Source organism: Pavona decussata, unplaced genomic scaffold, assembly GCF_977016875.1.
Source record: "Pavona decussata unplaced genomic scaffold, jaPavDecu1.1 SCAFFOLD_48, whole genome shotgun sequence".
NCBI lineage: Eukaryota > Metazoa > Cnidaria > Anthozoa > Scleractinia > Agariciidae > Pavona > Pavona decussata.
Window position 1 is genome coordinate 6430655 of NW_028145470.1, and position 15137 is coordinate 6445791.

The 15137-nt window shown below is 35.9% G+C and overlaps 1 long non-coding RNA gene across 1 annotated transcript; it reads right to left on the reverse strand.

Moving 5' to 3' along the window:
- Positions 1 to 4221: 4221 nt before the first annotated feature.
- On the reverse strand, positions 4222 to 9755 carry LOC146482029 (uncharacterized). Its single transcript, XR_014864236.1, has 3 exons — positions 9630 to 9755; positions 8558 to 8632; positions 4222 to 5183 (listed from the first exon to the last, which is right to left on the reverse strand). It is a non-coding gene; the product is annotated as an uncharacterized LOC146482029 (long non-coding RNA).
- Between the last annotated feature and the right edge of the window lie 5382 nt (positions 9756 to 15137).

Here is a 15137-nt window from a genome sequence, read left to right on the forward strand (position 1 = left end):
CTCGCACGAGAATTTCTTCCTACATTTATCATTCTACAAAAGAACGTATAAATTGTATCGCAGACAAGTTTAAAATAAGAAATTAATTGAAGCGATTTTACCAAATCATCTCTACAACAACAACAACAACAACGTATTTACAGATTTAGATTATATAAAGGGCTTGTCCCGAAATAGCCACAAAGCTAGTCGAGGCGGGACAAGCCAAAAAAAAAAAAAAAAAATTACAGCAAATTACAAACTTTCTGGAAAAACGGAAAACTTAACTTTACATAATAACGCAGATTTAGATAAGGCTATATATCAAAATTCAAGCAAACAATTTCGGGAAATAGGGACAATCAAAAGCTTCTTTAATCCCTTGTATTCTCTCGACATATTATAAAAGACTAAACTATTGTCTGGTTGAAGTGATGTGGACACAAACGCCTTAAAACGTCTTAAGCATTCGAATTAAGCAGGGAAAAAGAGTTAACGACTGCAAGCCACTATTAAACCCAAGTGCTGTATTTCCTCAAAACATATTCACGCCAATTGGAGCATTTTAATCGTTCAACTCTTCAAAAGTGAACTTTTTTGACGTTCACTATTTTGTTCCTTTATTTACTGTGATTTGCCAGGAGAGCTAGAGGCCAAGTAATACCGGTAATATTTCCTTGCAAATTGTCGCGCTACAAATATTGCGTTACAAGTTGCGATTGTTTTTTCCCCGAATTACCAGCGCCGCGCGCAACAAATTTTCACGTTGCAGATAGTAAACGCTGTTTCTACTTTTTGCAACATAAAATTTGTTGCGCGCGAAGGTTGTAATACGGGGAACAAACAATCACAACTTGCAACGCAACATTTGTAGCGCGACTCTTTGCAAGGAAATGTGGCCTCGTATTACTTGGACAAAAGGAACGAAATTTTGAGCAAAATTGACTGTCGCACAAGTAGAATTCAAGATTACTCCTTTATTCGTAATTATATTCTCGAAGCATTTACTGGAAAGAAATTTTAAGAGATCTAGTCTACGGCCAAGCGAATGCAAAATTTGAAACCTGAAGTTTTCCAATTGATCCACATTTGAATTTTCTCGCTTTGTGAAAGGAATATTTACTGCAGATTTTGTTTTAAAATTTTCGGAGAAGAAACTAATTGAAGGAGCTGGGTTTAAAATGTTTTGTTGACATCGATTGCTAATTTCTCGGCATAAATAAATCCTTCAGGGGCAGTCAAAGTGTGCTACTGATTAATTAATAAATGCAAATCAGTTTGAATATTTGCTGCTTTTATTCATTCAAAAATTCATGTCAAAATGTTATTTGAAGGAAAGTGACACAGGATTCTACTCCAGAAATGTTTTTCAAAAATACCAAATTGAATTCATACCAGCGATTTTCTGGTTGCGTAGTGAAATTTGTATTTTTTTACTAAAACTTTTTGTGAATTTGTAAACAAGTTGTTCGTTGGAATCTCAGTTGATATAGCAAGGAATTTACACAAGGTTCTATAAAAAATTATTTTGTTGGAATTCGCGCTATGAAGCGATAAAAACGCTAAATTAAAAGTAACTTGGCACAAAATGAGAAATCAATCTTCGCGTGGATGAAAATGAAATCTTTGCACGCAAAAAATATTGAACTTTTCGGTTGCATGCAAAGTTCTTTTTGATGTTCAAAAGATTTTCTGCTTGTTATTGTTTCGAAAATCTACGAAATAAACAGCAAATTCTATGTGTATCAACACTCTTAATATCTTGTACAAAAATGTTTGGAAACTTGATTAGTTGCGTTGGCGCGCGCGCATTTGTCCTCTTTCCGTCTAGTCGTTACTTTTTATGTTTGAATTGTTTGCATTATCTCAACCAGACATTAGTTTAAGTAGTGTACTTGATGTTTATGACCTTGTTCAAGTATATTAGTGTTACACTGGACAAAGGAAACGAGTGAAAGCTGAATTTTTGATTTTCAATAAGGATTGGCAAAGAAACGAATGGAAAAAGGCGCCAAAAAGGAATTGCCTTGATATATAGTTGGATACCAAATTAACTTAGAACTGGCGACAAATCAAATAAAAAATCACTTAGCAACGGTGTTGAAATTTGAATAGAACAACAGAATGGATTTAGCAATGATCAATGATTCTTCTGATGGATAGCTGAAAAGCAAATTTCAGAGCCACAGATTGACCAACAAACTTACAAAAAACGTGTCGATTTTCTCGATAAGTGAAACTTAAATCGCCTGAACTAGAGATTAGTTGCCAAGGAACGAAAGATCATTTTTAAAATATTTTGACCAAAAAGGGTTAGAACTTCAGAAGGAATGAATTAAACGATTTATATCAATGGAAATTGTTTTCATCGATCGCAAAACGTAAACAAAAAAGAATAGAATATTAGTTAGGCCGAATAACCTTGCTACTCGCAAATCAGAGTAGCTTTCACATTTAGTTTATAAAAAAGCGATAGATTGTATCGTTTTTAGATGCTTTCACTGTCGTTGTCTTGTCCTGTACAACACTATTTACTTAAAGTGGAGTTCAATACTCTGCCGGTTGAACAAGGTCACAAAAAGCGACATGGCAAGTTACATAATTTTGCAATAGTTTGAAGAAAAAGACATTGAAAGATTAATTTATTTTTGTTGTAATCAAACATTCAGAAACGTCTTAGATGTATCAGTTCGTAAAAATCCAAAAAACATTTCTTCCTCCGTTGCAAAATTTTGTCTTGAATTGTCATGTCGATGTTTTTATTTCTAAAGTCAGCCTTGTGAAGGTGACTTAACATTGTTAAAGCATAAACCATCTCGCAAATGAAACTTTCACCAAAACGAACGCTTCTGCGAAAATTCTAAACTTTCGCCTTTTCAAAACATTGAACAAGAATTAAGCTAAAGGCCAAGTAATACCGGTAATATTTCCCTGCAAATTGTCGCGCTACAAATATTGCGTTACAAGTTGCGATTGTTTTTTCTCCGAATTACCACCTCCGCGCGCAACAAATTTTCACGTTGCAGATAGTAAACGCTGTTCCTACTTTTTGCAACATAAAATTTGTTGCGCGCGGAGGTTGTAATACGGGAAACAAACAATCACAACTTGCAACGCAACATTTGTAGCGCGACTCTTTGCAAGGAAATCAGAATAGCTTTCGCATTTAGTTTACAAAAACGCATTCGATTGTATCGTTATTAGATGCTTTCACTGTAGTTGCCTTGTCCTGTGTAACACTGTTTACTTAAGTGGAGTTTAATACTCTGCCGGTTGAACTGAGGCACAAAAAGCGACATGGCAAGGTACATAATTTTGCAACAGTTTGAAGAAAAAGACATTGAAAGATTAATTTATTTTAGATGTATCAGTTCGTAAAAATCCAAAAACATTTCTTCCTCTGTTGCAAAATTTTGTATTGAATTGTCATGTCGCTTTTTTATTTCTAAAGTCAGTCTTGTGAAGGTGACTTAACATTGTTAAGCATGAACCATCTCGCAAATGAAACTTTCACCAAAACGAACGCTTCTGCGAAAATTCTAAACTTTCGCCTTTTCAAAACATTGAACAAGAATTGACAATTTAGCAAAAAACTTTTACTAACACGAAATTTTCGTCAAAAAATTGACAATTGCTTTCAAGTTTCATTGCGAGATGGTTTATGTTTTTTTTTTTGGCGGGTTAAAATTTGTGAGGACACTCTTAAATTTGGCAAAAAAAAATTAACGAGATACTCTGAACATTTTTTGTGAGCGAAAAATGTTCAAAGAGTACCTCGTTAATTTTTTTGCCAAATTCGTTGCCAGGGGAAACGCTGTGCAAATGTCTCCAAATTTTCCCGCCAAAAGACTTAGTATATATAGGAAGAAAAATTTTGTCACACCTTTCAATTAACTGAAGGATTTTTACTTAATTAATTAACTAAAAGCATTCATTTGTAAGACAAACAAAATAAAGGACACAAAAATTGAAACAACTGTTTGAGAGTATTACTTTATCGTTGAAATTAAGATGTTAAATAATATTATTGCTTGGCTTACTTTACTCAATAATATAGTTGAATGCATAATGTAAAATTTAGCTTTGAAAAAAATAAAAAAAAAAAACGGCGCATGCGTATTTTGGGCGCCCGTATTTTTTCTAAGTTTTTTGGCGGGAAAATTGAAAATTTTCAAACAGATGTTGACAATATGGAAAAATTAAAAAAAACGGCGCATGCGTATTTTACTCGCCTGTACAACATTAAACAGCTGTTAACTACAACAAACGAGAGCCAAAATCAAAACATTCAAGTTGCACAAACATTTATTAATTTTGAGCAAGCGTTAGTGAATCAAATTTGATTACATCTTGAATGATTCTGGCATCTTAAACTTTTACTGAAAATTTCCATTCAAAAATAGCTAATTTTGCCAAAAAATGTTTGCAGTTTGTTCAAAAGAAAATTTTAGTTTTCTGAAGTTCCTAAATGCAACTTGAAGAAGAAGACGCACTACAAAATTGGGCTTTCCATGAAAAACCTGTTGTCGTTAATAAATTTGTCGTAACGAGTACGTCAAAACTATATTGGCGATGATTTACTCAAAAACTCCAATCTGAAATTTCACTTGAAAATGTTCTAGTTGTAAATAAAAAAGTGGATTGACTGAATATAATCACCTATGAGTACAACTCGTCACGATTTCTCTCATCAAACATGATTGTACAATAAAATTGGAAATTAAACTTTACAACTCTACAGTTGCGAGAAAATCCGAATCCAGTTGCCCCTGACATGCAGAGTTTTGCTAACGGCCTATCTCGCATGAATTTGTCTTCTATATCTCAAGTCATTGTACAAATGCATTTTGAATCACAATTGCTTTCAAAACCCGACAAGATTTAGAGAAGTTCACCAAAATAGTAAACAATGTCCTCGCTGCCTTCTGCTAGGAAATTTTATAAACAATGTGGCTTGTTGAAGTTTTAAAATTTCATGAAAACAATAAAAAAAAAAAAAACCACGTGCAAACCTAAATGCTAATCGAGGCCCTTTGATATAGTGCGCCTTCGTGTTTACCAAAAAATTCACCGAAGGAAATAAAATACAATCTTAGTCGGCTTTTGGAAAATACTTAATACTAGGTTCTACCTTGACTAAAAAGTGCTTGACTTGCTCTTGTTTCCATGCTTGTGTTTTCAAGGCTTGTCATCTTCAAAGCGTCCTGAAAAATAAGAAAAATCTGCAATTAGAAATTTACATTTTCGTCACAACTTTGTTTAAATCGGTTTAATCTACAAGGTCAATCACTTTAGGTTTAAAATACTTAGCTTTCACGACGAAAATATTAAAAATAACTTGTCTCTTGGACAAGCCATTTACTTTTTGCTGAACAAGGATGCAACTGAATGCATCAGACACTGGATTTAATTACAACCTTCGCCGGGTATGCGCACAGCCAAATAACATTTGAAAAATTAATTGTCCTAGCTTAAAGGTGATACTACAGTACATGTACATGTACACAACGCAAAATTATAAACAATAATTATTATAACACGAAATACTCTCGCAAACGTTTCCATATTTTCTAACCAAATTCGGAACTTATTCTCGACTGATTTCAACGAGCTTTTCGAGGATGGCAACAAACAAGTAAGTAAGCAAACAAATGTATCCCCAAAACATTACGTTCACACAAGTTAATTGAGCCAGTGGCACCAGCTAGTTGCTGAATTTGAACTTGCTAATAGAGTGTTTTCACATGACGTCACGGCGGCCATGTTGGTGTCCCAAACCAAAGAAATGGCGGCCATGTTGGTGTCCCAAACTAAACCTCTGGGAATTGAACTCTATTTTTATGCAAATACTCTCTTTTGTTTCAGTAAACCAATATGGCCGGCAGTCACGTGAATGAAAACGCTTTATATGTTGCCTAAAATTATAACGAGTTTAAAATCAACCCTTAAGAATCGATTAATAATGAATCATTGATGAGAGACATTGAACAGGTAAATAGTTTTCGGACCAGGAAAGTCTCCGGGGCTTTCAGGAAACGGGCTCGTTGGTTAATTAGACTTCCTTAATGTGGCTGAAGCCCATTACTTTCCAGCACATGAACGTTGACGGATCGATACTACCACTCTTTATCAGTTGATGCAACAATAATGATACCCAAAAAAGTATTATTCTTGGTGAACAAGTTACGGTCATTTTCTCCACATAATGGGTCACCAAAGCGACAGTATGAACTGTTAAAAACGGTCCCAGTTTCTGATTTAAGTGGTTATATAACTCAAAAAGCGAGCTCGGTGACCACCATTTTTTGTTATGAAACTGTAATCAATATATTTCATATTATTTCATAAAATATGAAAAAAATTGGTCATCACTTCGGGGCAAATTGGGTTCAGTTTCGAACTGGGGATCATTTTAACGTCGGGATGATTTTGAGTGCTGTACAGACCCCCTTTGTTAAGATCAAATAGTAATCAACATTGTAAGACGCAACTTTTTGCAAAGTTTAAAAACATCTGTAGGATGGAGTTTAGAGCCACCTACTGTTCTCACTGAAAATTTCAGCCTAGCAAACAAAAAAGTTACAAATAGCCAGGTAGTCCTTAAAATGACTGTTGTTTAGTAAATTGTTTGCACCCAGGAGTATCAGTAGTCTGTCTAATGTGATTGTCTTGGAGAGTGTAGTCCTTCTTCAGAGTCAGTTAAATCAACAGGTGTGTGTTCAGTTATATGTACAATGGAAAGCAAGCGATAGCAGGACCTAACTGATAGCATATTGGCCTGAGTGGTCGATCATGCACAAGCACACATAATTATATAAACAATACTGGTTGTACATGTAAAACAGGATTCATATAAAGATCAATCACTCAAATTTTGCAAAGATACTAAAAATGTAGTTAGTAACAATTACAACACACTTTCTCAGCACAAAAATTTTCACTTTTCCAAATAAAAATTTGAACATGAATATTCAGCCCTTTTAAAAACTTCAAGGACTTTGAAAACCTTTTAAGGCTTCTTCAGGCCTTTCAAGCAGCAACAATACTGTGCAAAGACTAAAGTATGATTGGTTGATCATTATCTGCATCCGATGCGATTCATTCATTTGTTTTTACAGGTTGATGTAAGTTGTCAAAAGTCACTAGTATTGTTTTTGAATTTTGTAGTGTAAGCTTTTCAAGATTTCTTTGTCCTTTCTAATACATGTAATTCAATACATTTAATGAACAGAACCACGCCGATTTCCAGAGTACCGGGTAGTGCATCTATGGTGACAGAAGTAATTAAGGTTATCATTAACTTTTGCTAACATCAGTTAGGATGAGTATTTTTGTTGGTGTCAAGTTTTGCAGTCAAAAGTCTCAGCTGTAGTTATTCTGATTTCAGCCTTTGCTAAATTTATTTATTACCTGTAATATTATTAATACCTATTGTATTATGTTGACTTAGTTCAGATACACAATTTGCAGTTGTTTAGTTTAGCTTTCATTCCCCATCTGCTACATTTCTGTATCTGATAGTATACAATAAAACTTTGCTTCTGAACTTTATTCACCATTTACTGAAATATCTTTCTTGAGTTACACCATACAGTATCTTGATCAAAGGTTTCTTTAACTAATTTGGGAATGAATACAAAGTAATCTGAATGCGCGCATGCGCATGAACGAGTTATAGCGATGGCTGACTGTTGTCTTGGTTGGTTGGTTGGTTGGTTGGTTGGTTGGTTGGTTGGTTGGTCGGTTCTGTCGTTAACTTTCGGGCGTGCGCAGTGAATGAGTTTTAAATTCAATTAGTGGAAAAACAACATTTTTTGTTCACAGCGCGTCAGGATATTCTTGTTCAATATGTAGAGAATAATTTGAAGATCATTTAGTGCAAGAATGGAGATATTTCGTCAAATCTGAGCAAAGTTACAAGTTTTTTCAGTTTTTCAGGAAGTCCGGGGTCGTAAACTCAATTCTTAAAAAAAAAAGTGAAACTTTTTTCACGACGCATCAGAACTCTCTTATTCATTCTGTAGAGAATAATTTGAAAATCATTTTAGTGTAAGAATGGAGATTTTTCGTTGAATCTGAGCAAAGTTATAGGTTTTTCGTTTTTTTCCACAAAGTGCGGTGTCTTTTAACAATTAAAAATAATTTAATTTAGAAATAATGTAATTAAAAATAATTGACATTGTGATTTCATACCGTGTTTACATGAAGGGATACTTTTTGTCGACCGACGTGATTTTGGCGCCATATTGAATTGAATATCGAAGACTGCTCAAGCGCGCATTGGATTGGCCTTATTCTGGAAATAGGAATACACACTTTGATCACGAAAAATCTCTATGAGATGTTTCTGGAGTTAATGGAATACAAACTTGCTCTTGAATACATGCATGTACATTTATTTATTAAGTTCAAGCAAAAGTTTGCTACAAGTAAACGTCTGCAGATCTATACACTGTGCATCTCCAAAATTTTGCCCCATGTAAACACAAAATCTACAGGCTATTACATTTATTCTTTTCCTGGAATACGGTGAATTAAATGTGACCTACATGTAATTAGTAAAATAAGTTCCCCCTACCTTTAATTTATTGTAATGTGGATGCTCTTTACTTTTCCGCTTGCGTAATTCTGGCATCTAAAGGTTCCTTGTATCCTGCACAAAAATAAAGAATGTGCAGTCAAGTTTTGGACATTGAACATTCAGAACTGATGCAATAATGGAATCAGCTGTTTTAATTAAGGAGGCTTACAACCATTTCCAAGCTTTTTGGAGGGGGGGGCATAAGGGTAAGGGAGAGAAAAGCCTAAAAAAAGTGCTTTGATTCAATTCCCCCCCCCCCCCCCCCCACACTACAAAATATGCAACCATGAAAATTGTGACCAATCAAAATCACTTTCAGTTATGCCAAGTGTCAGCATGAGCTGTGGTATTCGGTTGCTAAATTTATACTGCCATTCTCCAGGTCACGAACAGCAAGAGTAAGAATGATTTGAACAGATAATCGGACAAAAAAAGAAAACATGTTTAAATGGTTTTAATCTCTCCCTTGCCTGTAGTGGTAGTGTTAACAGCTTTTTGGCTCCAAAGAAGGCCTATAAATCGTAAAAACATGATACTTACTGGCCAACTTGCTAAATAAAAATGCAACCTTGCTTATTAATTGATGTTAATTCCTATCATTATGGTAAAATGCTTTTTAAGTTGCCCAGGGGCATGAGCTTCGAGTATTTGGTTGTAGTTTGACATTTTCACAGCAGAAAAGAGCCGTCAACCACACTAAAGCGGCGGGGTAATGCATTCTGTTTCATATGAGCTAACAAAATAAATAAATGTATTTTAATTTATAGTGGAAATGCACTCAGCTACGCAAAGCTAGTTTACAGGCATTTCACTCAGAAATAACCGGAAACAAATAACAATCAAATTAAACATACAGGTTAATTTAGAATTTGGAAGCCCTGCGTGCCTGCTGTATTCTGCTGCACTCCACATTTAACCCAAATAATGATAATTTGAAATACAGCTTACCAGTACATTGATCTGGCTTGAAAAATCAGCACAAAATAAGTTGAACTGCATCAGAATGAAGAGCTTGTCTCCACTAAATTCAAACACTAAAAGTAAGAGCAACTTGAGTGTTTGAACTCACCTCTTTAATCATTGATGGCCAAGGTTGATGCTGTCTCTGCACTCGAGATACAAGGTAATTACCTAGCAAATCGCAGTAGATAAGATTTAGCTTAAGACCTCAGTGACTCTCAGAGTCAAACAAAGAGTCATCATGATTTTTTTTTAAAGAGTCCCAGGAACAAGGTTAGCATGAATCTTCAGTCTACAGCTAGCTTTGAGTAGAACAGGTACAAGTTTGCACTCTGTTATTTTCAGATTGTAAAAATCTCACTCAACATTGCATTTTATAGGCAATAGAATATTTTCATCATCAAAGAAGTGGTTCCAGTAGGAGCTGGGACCATGCATGCTGTTTGTGCTTATGTCCATTGGGGGTGCAGGGAGCATGGTACAGTGGTGCTCCCACCAGTGTGGTCTGGGTTCAGTTCCCAGGATTAATACAGTGTATGGGTTGAGTTTGTTGTTGGTTCATATCCCTGTCCTGAGGGTTTTTCTCTGGGTTCTCCGTTTTCCTCCCTCCACACTTTCAAATTCCAATTGGACCAGGAAACAGTGGATGAAGTTAGTCAGAGCTATTCTGTGGATGTGCCATTGAAATTCCCATTTTATTTAATTTTTTATTTATTATGGATCTTGAAATTGAATTTGCTCTAGATAAGCACTATTGGCACAGAGACTGGTTATCATCCAGGCAAGAAATTTGGTTTTAATTAGTATAATTTAGTTTTTGAGCAATTATAAACAAGGAATTAGCTTATCATTCCTTTTTTTTCTCAGAGTTAAATGCAAGCAACTTAGAGACATAAAAGTGAGGAGCCCCGCCACTCTTGACTGCTTTCTTCTGTGTGCAAAACTAGACCAACTCAAGCGAAGCATTACTTTGAGAAAGCTTTACAGTGTAAGGAATTTCAATTGATAAATCCATTATTTATTAATTTGTAGAGTCACAAAATTTGAATGCATCTCACTCCTCACTAGCATTGCTCTGTTTTTCAAATCCTAACTTCTCATGGGAGAATGATCATGATTTGTAAGCAAGTATTTTCAACTTTTCCATGAACGATCCACTGTTTACTATCTTTGGACCTCACTAAATTTTTATCAAAATTCCTGCTACTTTCTGCTGCCAAAATTTAGGCAGCTCATTTCTGATTGGTTGATGGTCCAAACCATGTCCCCAGCTGCAACACACATTGCCTGAGATTGGCAGGAAAAGCAGAAAATTAATGCCACATTTGATGATCTTTTGCTAAACATGTTTGCTGATATCTTCTGTAATTTTAATAGAAACTTAAAACAGACCATACATTGTATACACAGCCGGTTAACGTCACACAAAAAAAGTGTACACTCACCTCCTGATTCATTTGCTATTCCACATGTAACATTACATGATCCTGGGTTAGTGAGGGTTAATGAGACATTTGTAAATTAACATTTAAACTCATCAACAATACAGATGAGTAGATGAGATCTCGGGAACTGGCGTCTGGTTGGTGGAGCTGGGCAGATATCAGGCACCAGGAAAGGGATATCTATGTCAACCCTGAGAGCAGCCACCACCAAAGGCACCATCACACTGAATAAAGGAGTGGGATACCTACTGGACCGGATAATTGCCAAAGGGAGGGCAGAGAGTGAAAAAAGTTTGGAAAGCAAAATTACCTTGCTCACAGGACAGCAAGTAAGCAAATGCAAATGCAAGTCACAAGGACCCCCTGCAGTGGGCTCAAGCTCTCCCCTGAGCCACATCAATAGAGGAGCAACTGCTGACTGGCGTTGCCTCTATGATGTATATTGTATAATCACCGAATGAGGCCGTCAACTCAGTCTCAAATGTAGGTAATCAGGTTTTTTTTTATTTGCTACAATACTGAACTTATCGTTAAAAGGAAATGAGAGTGCATGCTATGTTGTAAAATCATGAGGCTGTCAAATGCCCCCCCGGGGGAGGGGGTGTAGGTGCGGTTTGGTGCGCTCACTCACAAATGTGTTGAATTGATGGTCTTTCCCAAAACCAGATAATCTGCTGGAAGATACTTTGGTACTTACATTACTTATGGAGTGTATCAAATCTCAGCCCTTGTGTCCTAAAAGCCGCTCAGTCCTCTCAAACCGACGCTGGGAAGCTTATTTCGCCCAAAACACTTCGCTTGCAAGCGGCCATTTTCCTGCAACGCACGTGGCACTTTGGAGAGCTCATAACAACTTTAAATTGAAGAAAACCCATCGCTTGAGTCAATAAAATTACGTACCAAAAGTGGATACAACACAGTCAACACATTGTTGAAAGTTTTATAGACTAAACTTACCGTTTATGGAGGTTATTCTGTGGAAATTATTAAAGGCTTCAATTTTCGCGGTCAAAACATCGACTTGTGAGCAATTCAATTCCAGCAAGCATTGCGGGTGAATCTCATGCCCAGGGTCTGTGTTCAAAATGGTGGAGAGCGCGATGGGCCCTGGGCCTTGGGTAACATGGTTTCCCCGCTTTGATTCATCAAGCACGTTTTAATTTATTAAAAAAAAAAAATAAACAACAACAACAATCACAGGAATCTTCGAATTTGAAGGACGTGAGTTCTTTGGATGAAGCAGATAAACCAAGAAATATTGCTAGATCTTGATGATTTCATTTTGCAAGAAGAACAGAAGACGATTCAATCAGTAACACCATTAACATGTGAACTGATTCCGTAATATTACAACAACAAGAACCACAAGAAAACTTTATTACATTACAAAAAAAAATAATAATAATACAAAAATCTTTACACTTAATTATAAGCTTATAGGCTTAATTACAATCATTAGCTCTGCTGTAATAAGTAGGGTAACTCTAATGTTAAAGATTATGGGAGCAAAAACTGAGTATCCGAGTACTTTCCGTTGCCGTACATTTTGTTCTAGATTATCAGGCGCCACTAACATGTGACGATCCAAACAGACTTTAAAAGTCACATTGCACCCAAATGATTTTAATAGCTAAAATTTCAATGGCTGACTACAACGAATCTTTTTTGGTGCTGGGGCTACAAAGAAGAGAGGAAAAGGTCGGGAATAAACGGGGAGTCGGAACCAGGAGAAAAATGTCAAGTTTAGATGACGCGAGACCAGGAAAGAGGGCCAGGAAAGATACCCAGTATATGTCAGAGCAATTCCGAAAGACATGAAAGAAGAAGCTAATTGGCGAGAGGTGTTGATTGATTCGAAAAATTCCATTTCTTTCCTTCGTCAGGTTCTCGCGCATTACACATCCACAGCTACGCAGACTTAACTAAGGTATAAAAATGCTCGACACACTGATTTAGGATTTCAATTTCGACTCAAAGGCAGAACTACCTTGTCTGACAAACAAAAAACCAGGACTGAATTTATACAGACCTTTTAAAGTCTATTCAGTTCAGACATAAAACGCTCATGTTCTGGGCCGTAAGAAGTCGGCTTTTCATCCAGAATGAAAACGATACTTTCTAGAGAATTCTATTAACGTTTTGACGTCATCATTTAGGAAAACCTCCGATTTCTGTTATTTTTGCTGTCGGGCCCTACACGATGAATCTTTATTTTTTAAAAAAATCTCCACTCAGAGCAGCGTTTTAGCAAATCTTTTTTTTTTTTTTTAAGTGTCTTCGCTCGTTTACGTGCAGACAGAAGAGCAAACCGGACAAATTATTACCGAAAAACGAACAAATCGGATACATGTCGAGTTTTTCTGTCGAGTTGACAAATGGTGAGCATGCGCGGTCAAATCATGAACATCCTCAGCCGCCCACCGGCCGCAAGGATTTCCCACTTTTAAATTTCAAAGTAACCTTGGCAACAACCCCGGTAGATCGAAACGGAGGTTTCGAGAGAACGACAGAAAAACGTAAGAAAAAAAATAAGCTTGTTAATATTTTGCGAGTCCACAAATTTGAAAATATATATATTGTAAGATTCAGAAAAAACAAGTTTGAATTTTTTTTTGTAAAGCGAACTGAATGTAGACTAAGGTAAACCTAGAAAAAGGATAAAAAGTAAAATTCGATAGAAACTGAAAGTGAGCTACCACTACATACAACACGAAAATAGCTGGAAAAAGGAAAGATTGAATAAAATTCAATCTCTTTCTTGTTTACGTTTGGCTGGCTCAAAATGACTCGACGTCCCACGAAATCAGCTGCTTAGAATGTATCCTGGAATAATCAATTGTGCCATCTTTTGTAAATGATATTTATCGAGTTGTTTACAAGCTTAACGGTGAAATCCATTTGACTTTCGGTGATCATTCCCTAGTGTAAAGCCTGCAAGAGTGGAAACCTTTTCTATCTTTCGCGGTGGGTGAAATAAAAGCTGGAGAAGTCCTCTATGCTTGCAGGTTACCTAGTGTACTGCGTTCTCAGAGGAAGTGTTCTAAAGGCGCTTTGTTGCTGCTGTTTTTGTTGTTGAATAAATTATCATAAGAAAGTAATTTATTTAATGTCAATAACACGGGAAGTGCTGGCGCAATCTCCCGAGCCAGACGCTCATGTTACAAATGTTTGAAGATATAAATAGTATGCTAAGAATATCTTAAAATAAATTAAGAGTAAGTTACATAGTAAAAAATAAATGAATACCACTTAATAATAATAATCTTAGTAACTTAATAACTTAATAATCAGGATCTAAGAAGCATTTAGAAGGCATTTGAGATTATATTGGTAATATGGTATTTGAAGAATTGAACTGCGGATGCCGAAAAGATTTCAAAGAAGAGTAACTGACAGTTATGCATTCAGGAAACGTCAGGAGCTGCACAAAAACAAACCTGAAAAAAAGAGAAAACAAAAACAAAACAAAATAGGCTCGAACGGGATTGAAATCAATGACCTCTAGGTTAGCAATCGGCAGTGCTATACCAACTGAGGAATCAAACCAACAGGAACTGATCATTTTGTGAATTCGTAATCTGATATACCCGTAGAGGTGAAGCCCGATGAAAGTGAAATATATCAAAATCATATGTTTGAACAGCTGATGAAAGAATTAATAAAATGAGATATCATGTCAGTTATCCACGCAACTTTAAAAGCAGTTGCAAAAAGAAAGGCTGCAGAAACATGATTTCATATTCCATCTTACCCACTCCTTCTGGGATACCGTTGAAAGTTGTTAATAGACGATGGATAAATGAGAGTGTCATAAAAATGAAATACCTCATATTTATTTGAACAGCGGATGAAATGTTTAATACATCAAAGCTCATCTCAGTTATGTACGCAACTTAGCAGTTGTGAAAAGTAAGTCTGTGTTAACACAATCTAGGCTTGATCATGACCCATGACCTCTTTGATAGTAATATTCCCAATGGAGCTTTTCGGCAATCTGGCGGCCATCTTGAATTGCAATGCATTGTGGGGCGCCAATGATCAGACAGAGAGAATTTGTAAGAGATTCTGTGAACGTTGCGGTGAGGGAAAAGGCGGTTAGTTAATCTTAATGATGGGAAAGTGGAAACAATTCTAGGTCTTCCTGATAAGGAATAAGAAAATAAAAAAGAGGT